Source organism: Triticum dicoccoides, chromosome 5B, assembly GCF_002162155.2.
Source record: "Triticum dicoccoides isolate Atlit2015 ecotype Zavitan chromosome 5B, WEW_v2.0, whole genome shotgun sequence".
In the NCBI taxonomy this organism is placed as follows: domain Eukaryota; kingdom Viridiplantae; phylum Streptophyta; class Magnoliopsida; order Poales; family Poaceae; genus Triticum; species Triticum dicoccoides.
The window spans coordinates 6,632,385-6,641,156 of NC_041389.1; the positions used below are offsets into that span (position 1 = coordinate 6,632,385).

General features: G+C 42.5%; 1 long non-coding RNA gene across 1 annotated transcript; it reads right to left on the bottom strand.

The window, feature by feature from the left end:
- Positions 1 to 6,942: 6,942 nt before the first annotated feature.
- Positions 6,943 to 7,602, bottom strand: LOC119304989. Its single transcript, XR_005148506.1, has 2 exons — positions 7,454 to 7,602; positions 6,943 to 7,355 (listed from the first exon to the last, which is right to left on the bottom strand). It is a non-coding gene; the product is annotated as an uncharacterized LOC119304989 (long non-coding RNA).
- Positions 7,603 to 8,772: the final 1,170 nt, after the last annotated feature.

Below are 8,772 nucleotides of genomic sequence, written 5' to 3' on the forward strand. Positions count from 1 at the left end.
AATAGTTCTAGGTCATGTCTACATAGTTCTGGAACCCGTAGGGTCCGCACGCTTAACGTTACGATGACAGTTTTATTATGAGTTTATAAGTTTTGATGTACCGAAGTTTGTTCAGAGTCCCGGATGTGATCACGGACATGACGAGGAGTCTCGAAATGGTCGAGACATAAAGATTGATATATTGGACGACTATATTCGGACACCGGAGGTGTTCCGGACGTTGTCGGAGAAAACCGGAGTGCCGGAGGGTTACCGGAACCCCCCGGGGAGAGATAATTTGCCACATGGGCCTTGGTAGAAAGAGAGAGGGGCGCCCAGGGTGGGCCACGTGCCCCCTCTCCCTCTGGTCCGAATTGGACTAGGAGGGGGGCGGGGCGGCGCCCCCCTCTTTCCTTCCCCCTTCTTCCCCTTCCTTCCCCCTCCTAGTAGGAGTAGGAAAAGGGGAGTCCTACTCCTACTAGGAGGAGGACTCCTCCTCCTTGGCGCGCCCACAAGGGCCGGCCGGCCTCCCCCCTCCCTCCTTTATATACGGGGGCAGGGGGGCACCCTAGGACACACAAGTTGATCTACGGATCGTTCCTTAGCCGTGTGCGGTGCCCCCCTCCACCATATTCCACCTCGGTCATATCGTCACGGAGTTTAGGCGAAGCCCTGCGCCGAAAGAACATCATCATCGTCACCATGCCGTCGTGCTGACAGAACTCATCCCCGAAGCTTTGCTGGATCGGAGCCCGGGGATCGTCATCGAGCTGAACGTGTGCTGAACTCGGAGGTGCCGTACGTTCGGTGCTTGGATCGGTCGGATCGTGAAGACGTACGACTACATCAACTACGTTGTCATAACGCTTCCGCTTACGGTCTACGAGGGTACATGGACAACACTCTCCCCTCTCGTTGCTATGTCATCACCATGATCTTGCGTGTACGTAGAATTTTTTTGAAATTACTACGTTCCCCAACATCATAGTCATGCTTCGAGGTAGCAATGATATGGGGTTCCAATCAAGGCCAGACTTTGGATACACAAATGATCCATCAGGAGCAACTTATAAAATAAGTCCTACAATTTCCTCCAGGAAGAATGGTTATCCTTGCAAAAGAAATTATAATGATTGGTCCTCCAGCCAGGGGTGCTAGGCATGACATCATATTACCTGGTCATCAAAGGACCACATCATAACTCCTGGAAAGTTGTCCTAACCATAATATCTGACCGAGATTCCGATCCGATTGGTGTCATGATACCTCAGACTCAGGATGTCCGAGAAGAAAAGGTGCGACACAAATTGATGAAATGACATTGCAAGATTTTCAGGAAATGAACTATGGGAGTGGGTTCCTGAAACAATAGTTCATCATTAAACCATGGAGGGGATGAGTAGGTTGCTGATGGGCTCAGCGACAATTCAACGAGAATTCCAAATGGATGGATTTCCACACTTATGTGAACAAGAAGATGACACTTGTTAATTCAAATGATATAATGTTGTATGCTCGAGGAAAACATACACCATCAAGCATTAGTTGTAAGGTGTGCCCGAAATATGACCTTAGGCAGCAGGATCAATGTTAGAGTGATGATTCAATGACCAACAGTCTAAGATTGAACTGTTGATCATTAACTTCAAAACAATAGGGTTGCTAGAAGTACAGAACTCAAGCAGCATCATTGGCATATCGATATCCTGGTTAAAAACAACACGGGGACCAAGGAAGAATGGTGATGGTGGGAAGTATTATCATACCGAGAATTTCTAAGAGGTGGAGCAATCCACACAACATCCTCGACAGAAAAGACAGTAATACTTCAAGGCAGAACACAACACTAGCTGGACAGCAAGTCGTATTCATAATATGGACAAGTTTGTGATGAAAGGAAGTCAAGGGTTTTGTTGATGATAATAAAAATCATCGAGGGCAAGGAGGGAATTTCTCATCATGAACACAGTTGGCATCTCAGAAGAAGTCAAAGTGTTGAAGGTGATCCGACACATTTGCCGGGAGATTTCAAGAGGATGAAATCAAACAACAACGGCAACAAACGAGGGAATGACGAAGTGGCAAGTTATAGAATCAATATATAAGATGCAAGCTCGGGACCAAATTGCCTTTCAAGACAAGAAACATGATGTTGAAAGCTCGACGTAAGTCGTGCTCACACACTGATGGAACCAATAGTCTAGGAATGACCAGATTTAGTTCAGAATTTCCTAGTAAAAATACTAGGGTATTTGATTTGTAGTGCAGAATAATTTCACTAGTCGGTGTCCTCGGTTGACAACAACGCTGAAACCGTAGAGTGATTACGGCAAGGAAATACAGTACTTCAACAAAGTTAGTAAGATGTGGTGCAATGGCAAGACATCTCCGAGATACCAGGGGTAATACTCGAAGGTAGAACAAGATAGAAGTAGAACCGGGTCATTGACCTATGACATTAGATACTTCAACCTCGCCAAAAATAGACGAGGCACTGGAATGAATTCCCATCAGATATATCAGATTAGGACAACATGGTCGGAACCATAACTGTAAGGAATCAATTTCAGGAATACCGAAAGAATCATACAACTGGATAATCATTTTGCAAGAAGCTTCTCAGACGGTCTACATCATTTTCATGGGCATGAACACAAAGTTCAAGGTCGACTCCCACTTCTTCAATGCATATAATCTCATTCACCTTTTGCTTTGATATAACTGTAGTGTTGAAAGTTTATCTGGTAGAAAACCGGAAGAGTATGACTTGTGAAAACTTTCGGGTTCTCACGAATTAGGGGAAGGCATCAGTTCAACCCATCGGGCAACTTAGTAACCTATACCACAAGTTTCAAAAGTAAATACACAAGCTCGAAAGCAGAGCATGGTTGGCCAAGTAGAGGATACAATTTACCAAAGGCACTATGTATCAGGGAAAGAACTCACATGGTGATTGAATATGAAGGACACTGTCGGATAACAATCCAACAATGGATAGGGCGATCCACAACGGAGCTGATGTGAGTATCGGTACTCACTCGGAGGAAGAAAGAATGCAGAGGCATTAGATTCAAGAATCACCTGATCAGTATGATGCTTAAATAGAAAGAAATTATGGTTTCCAAAATGAAGGATCAGAAGCAGATGCTCTGATCAAGGATGGATAAGTTGAAAACACCTAGTTGGACACTCAATAAAGGTTTGAATTCCCGAGAACCAACTCATGTCCGGAATAACGTCCGAGCCGGAAAGAGAATCTTAAAAAGGATAACATGATGACTGTGTGTGTACGCACACATTGAATCAATAGGCTCAAAATGACTAAGAGAAGGGATGTTAACGAGGACTACTAGTCATATGGAATTACCCATAATGCAAGCAGGCAAGCGTTTCAAGAGTAACAGGCTACAGAGGATTTTTCAAAGATCGAAAAGTATTCCGAAGAATCATGTGAGACACATGAACAATTGAGAAGAATGGATCCTGGATAAATGTGAGGAAAAACCCGTAAGGGTTTTCACGCGAAATAAAACTGCAAGACAGTAAACTCAAAGGATTTTTAGGACAACGACGAATATTTCGAGGCATCATGTAACAACAAGAGCAGCGAGGAATGATCAAGAGAATGACAAGTGCATACAGATATCCATAGGGATATATCGGTGACAGTGGATTGCAAAGGTGATGAGCACAAGGGTCTCGGGAAAATATCAAGGGATATCTTCAGAATCTTCTGATGCAATAAGCAATCATCTGGAGTGAGGGATCTCCGGGAGGAAGTAGTTACGAGAACCTAGAGTCGGCGTTAGTAAAATCATTTAACCAGAATAGAGGAGAGATCAGTGTCCCAGAGTAAAGGTCGAGGAGTAAAAGATCCTAATACCACCCAATGGCGACGTGGGCCCGTAAGCCACACATCCAAGTTAGTAAAACAGTTCTCGGCTTCTAGACTCAACTTCGGCCAAGGAGTTGGAAAGGGGATTCCTACAGGCAGTCGGCTCTGATACCAACTTGTGACGCCGCCGATTCAATCATACACTAATCATACACGCAAATGTGTACGATCAAGATCAGGGACTCACGGGAAGATATCACAACACAACTCTAAAAATAAAATAAGTCATACAAGCATCATAATACAAGCCAGGGGCCTCGAGTGCTCAAGTACAAGTGCTCGATCATAGACGAGTCAGCGGAAGCAACAATATCTGAGTACAGACATAAGTTAAACAAGCTTGCCTTAAGAAGGCTAGCACAAACTGGGATACGAATCGGAAGTGGCGCATGCCTCCTGCCTGGGATCCTCCTAAACTACTCCTGGTCGTCGTCAGCGGCCTACACGCAATAGTAGGCACCTCCAGTGTTGTAGGAGTCATCGCCGCCGATGTTGTCTGGCTCCTGGGATCCAACGTCTGGTTGCAGCATCCGAGAAGAAGAGGAAAATGGGGGAAAAGAGGGAGCAAAGCAACCGTGAGTACTCATCCAAAGTACTCGCAAGAAAGGAGCTACACTACATATGCATGGGTATATGTGTAAGGAGGCAATATCAGTGAACTGAGCTGCAGAATGCCAGAATAAGATGGGGATAGCTAGTCCTATCAAAGACTCTGCTTCTGGCAGCCTCCGTCTTGCATCATCTAGAAGAGAGTAGATTGAAGTATCATCGCATAGCCTAATCCTACCTGGCGATCCTCCCCTTGTTGCCCTATGGGAAAGCAATCACCGGGATGTCTGTGGAACTTGTCTGGATGTGTTTTATTGAGTATCCGGTTCTAGTTGTCATAAGGTCAAGGTACAACTCCCAGTCGTCCTGTTGAAGATCACGTCTATTCAAATAGATTAACTTCCCTGCAGGGGTGCACCACATTTCCCAACACGCTTGATCCCCTTTGGCCGGACACACTTTCCTAGGTCATGCCCGGCCTCGGAAGATCAACACGTCGCAGCCCCACCTAGGCACAACAAAGAGGTCAGCACGCCGGTCTAACTCCTATGGCGCAGGGGTCAGCACGCCCAGCCTGTTCCGTTCACCACCCCTAGTGACCAGTGTTTAGCCCCAACGTCTGTCCCACTAGGTCCCAGCCTCATTTCATTGGTTAATCTTATGTATAATAGTGTGATAAGATAGTGAGGTGTATGCATATCTATAACCATATATCATACTTCTGATTGTAGTGTAAGACAGTGAGGTGTAATCTTGCCTTTTTAGTTCAGAGAGATAATTCGATCACTTTAAGTTGTTGCATGCTGTCATATGCACTATGCTTATGTTATTTGCTACTAAACCAATAGTGGAATATAGTTTTATGTTTCATGTATTGTTTGGTGGCTTCTCAATTTGTGCATGAAAACAAACATTGCTTCCGAGTGACTCTTCATTAGGCTCTTGTTTTATTCATGGGTGATGGAACAATGAATGCAAAGATAAGCTTCCTTTGATTTGGTTGCTCGGCTGACAAGAATATGCATTCCTTTGTATACCACCTTACCTCTCCTGTGATGCTTTCTACGTTGTAGATTCCCTGTATTAGATAAGGGCCAGTACTAGGGTTGATGCTTTAGTACAGAAATCATTGCATTCCATATATCTCACAGTTTGTTTGTATCAGATTCATGTGAGGCGGTCCCTATGAAGTACATCGACGAGACAGATGGATTACGCCATCTATTAGTATGCTTCGTGATTCTGTAGTTGGCTCTTTTTATTATGTTCATGTTCTTATTAACTCCTCTTATGTGTTCTCGCAATTGGTATCGAACTTCTTGTCGAATGGCTATCTTTTGTGGTCGTATGAACGGGTCGAGCTTGATCCTGCCTTATAAATTGATGTTGTCTTGTGCTCCATTACATTTTACTTTTATCACAATTGAATTTATCTTTATTTTATTATTATCCTGTATAAGTGCAAATGCTATATCTGGGTTCCTACTGACATGGTGTTACATGTTTGGCAAAGTGCTTGGACCGGCACCCTCGCGCCAGGGCGCGATCCTGATCTAGTGTATCTTGTAGCAAGCCATGAGCCGAGGGTTGCTACATGATCAATTGCTGACTAGGCAGTGTGTTTTCTTCATTTTGGGCAGATCACAAGTGTTTGACACCTCTCTCTACATTGGGTATCCTTTTCCACTTGAATTTTAAAATACGCAGAATGTGCTTTCCTTGTTGTTGCCTCGTCATTCCAGCATGGAATCAAAGCAAAACTGATATTACTACCTTTAAAAATTCGCTCGCTGTCTATGTCCATAACATGCCCATTGGACTGCATGGCAGAAGTGAAGGTGTCTGCCTAGCTGGCGGAGCAGACGCACTCGTGTGACCTCTGATCTAAGAATGACATGTACTCTGTTGTGAGCCCATGGTGCATGTGGGTTGGAACGCTGCTTAGGAAATAAAGACTTATTTTGCAGGCAAGCCAAGATGAGATCTGTAGCCCATGTGATTTCCATCAAAATCACGGCCAGTTCAACTTTGGTTCGAATCCTAATAAAAAAATAGACCAGCAGTCCTAGATGGATATGTCCATCGCTAAAAAACACAGTTGTTGAAAGAGTCAATATGACTTGTAGCTAGAGTACACCAACACCCCTCACTTCTTCTACATGCACTAAACAAACCCTAGCTTATCCAACTCAATTTGCTTTAAGGTTTATGTGTGAAAGAAGTCGTGTTAAAACAGAACACCACACTCTTCAACCTGAGAAATCAATAGTCAATTTACCTATGGATATTAAATCTATATACATCGTACTTGATGTGTGAAGTTGATAATACTTATTAAACATATTTTAAATTACAATATTTGGTGCTTCACAGCCTGTTATGAAATTATTGTTCACCCATCCAATGCAATAAAAACTACGTGCGAGAGAGAGATAGAGAGAGAGAGATTAAAGTACATTTTTTCCTTATGTCCACCATAGTTCCACGATAAGTACACCTAGGAGGAGACAATCAAAATATGGACAGAACATAAATATTTAATATGTAAATGGTAGGTAACAAATCCAACCACAAAATTGTGCAAGCAACCCACTAGCTAGTTTTATTGAATATTAAAATAACATAGTTGATTTCTAAAACATACAAAAATTATTATCTCATCAACGCATAATTATTTTGAGAACCATAAGGTTGAGATTTATCCACCCAAAATAGGGGAGATAACAAAACTATTGTGTTGTTGTTGCTGGTGTGCAATTAATCTTGCAGGGACAGTTGATGAAGCATTCTCCAAGATCTGGCCAGCACAAGTTATCTATTTGACAGCAGAATTCCCGTCCTGGGAGCTGGTGCCCATCTTTATAACAAGGGGGTCTAGTTACATGGCTTACTTTGCTCATCATGTTTCTCCCCTTGTTGTTTATGATTTCACCTAATTAACATAAAATAAAGAATATACTTATCATCTCATCATATAAACAATAAAAGTCCAAAGTATCAATACCACCAAAAAATCGAGTTGTTAATTACCATATGTGCCTCCAAGACAAGTCAAACACACCACAAGAAGAAAAGAAAGTAGCACAAGTCCTTGCACATTGTTCCTCGTGAACTTGGTCATCGTCACTAAGGAATAGAGGCTATTAATGGGTGGTACTCTTGTAAGTGGAGTTGATGAGTGTATGACCGTGAAATGCTTGCTCCATGAATGGTTCATATATATATAGGAAAAGCTTCTCCGTGTTGATGTGTGAAGTTATAGAAAATATTAATGCTTGGAGTTATGGCTTGTGTGAATTTCCAATTTTAGTTTCACTTCTAAAGATTCATGGTTCCTTCTAGAGTTTTTTTCTCAAATTTATGCTTTGTCATAGCATGTAAGTTACTTTAATGCCCCCTCTAGAATTGATCGCTCATTGTTTTCAAGGGGTAGAATTGACCTCTCAGAACGGGTAGTAAAAAACTGGTGCATGGCAATATTATGTTTAAGGCATTGATAATAATTGGTATAATATCAATAATTCCTATATATATGATGCCTTATCAATAAAACTATTAATTTCTGTCTTGGTATAAGAGAACAAGACTCATCCACTTAACATTGGACAATTGATGAAATGACATTGCAAGATTCTCAGGAAATGAACTATGGGAGTGGGTTCCTGAAACAATAGTTCATCATTAAACCAAGGAGGGGATGAGGAGGTTGGTGATGGGGTCAGCGACAATTCAACGAGAATTCCAAACGGATGGATTTCCACACTTATGTGAACAAGAAGATGACACTTGTTAATTCAAATGATATAATGTTGTATGCTCGAGGAAAACATACACCATCAAGCATTAGTTGTAAGGTGTGCCCGAAATATGACCTTAGGCAGCAGGATCAATGTTAGAGTGATGATTCAATGACCAACAGTCTAAGAATGAACTGTTGATCATTAACTTCAACGCAATAGGGTTGCTAGAAGTACAGAACTCAAGCAGGATCGTTGGCATATCGGTATCCCGGTTAAAAACAACACGGGGACCAAGGAAGAATGGTGATGGTGGGAAGTATTATCATACCGAGAATTTCTAAGAGGTGGAGCAATCCACACAACATCCTCGACAGAAAAGACAGTAATACTTCAAGGAAGAACACAACACTAGCTGGACAGCAAGTTGTATTCATAATATGGACAAGTTCGCGATGAAAGGAAGTCAAGGGTTTTGTCGATGATAATAAAAATCATCGAGGGCAAGGAGGGAATTTCTCATCATGAACACAGTTGGCATCTCAGAAGAAGTCAAAGTGTTGAAGGTGATCCGACACATTTGCCGGGAGATTTCAAGAGGATGAAATCAAA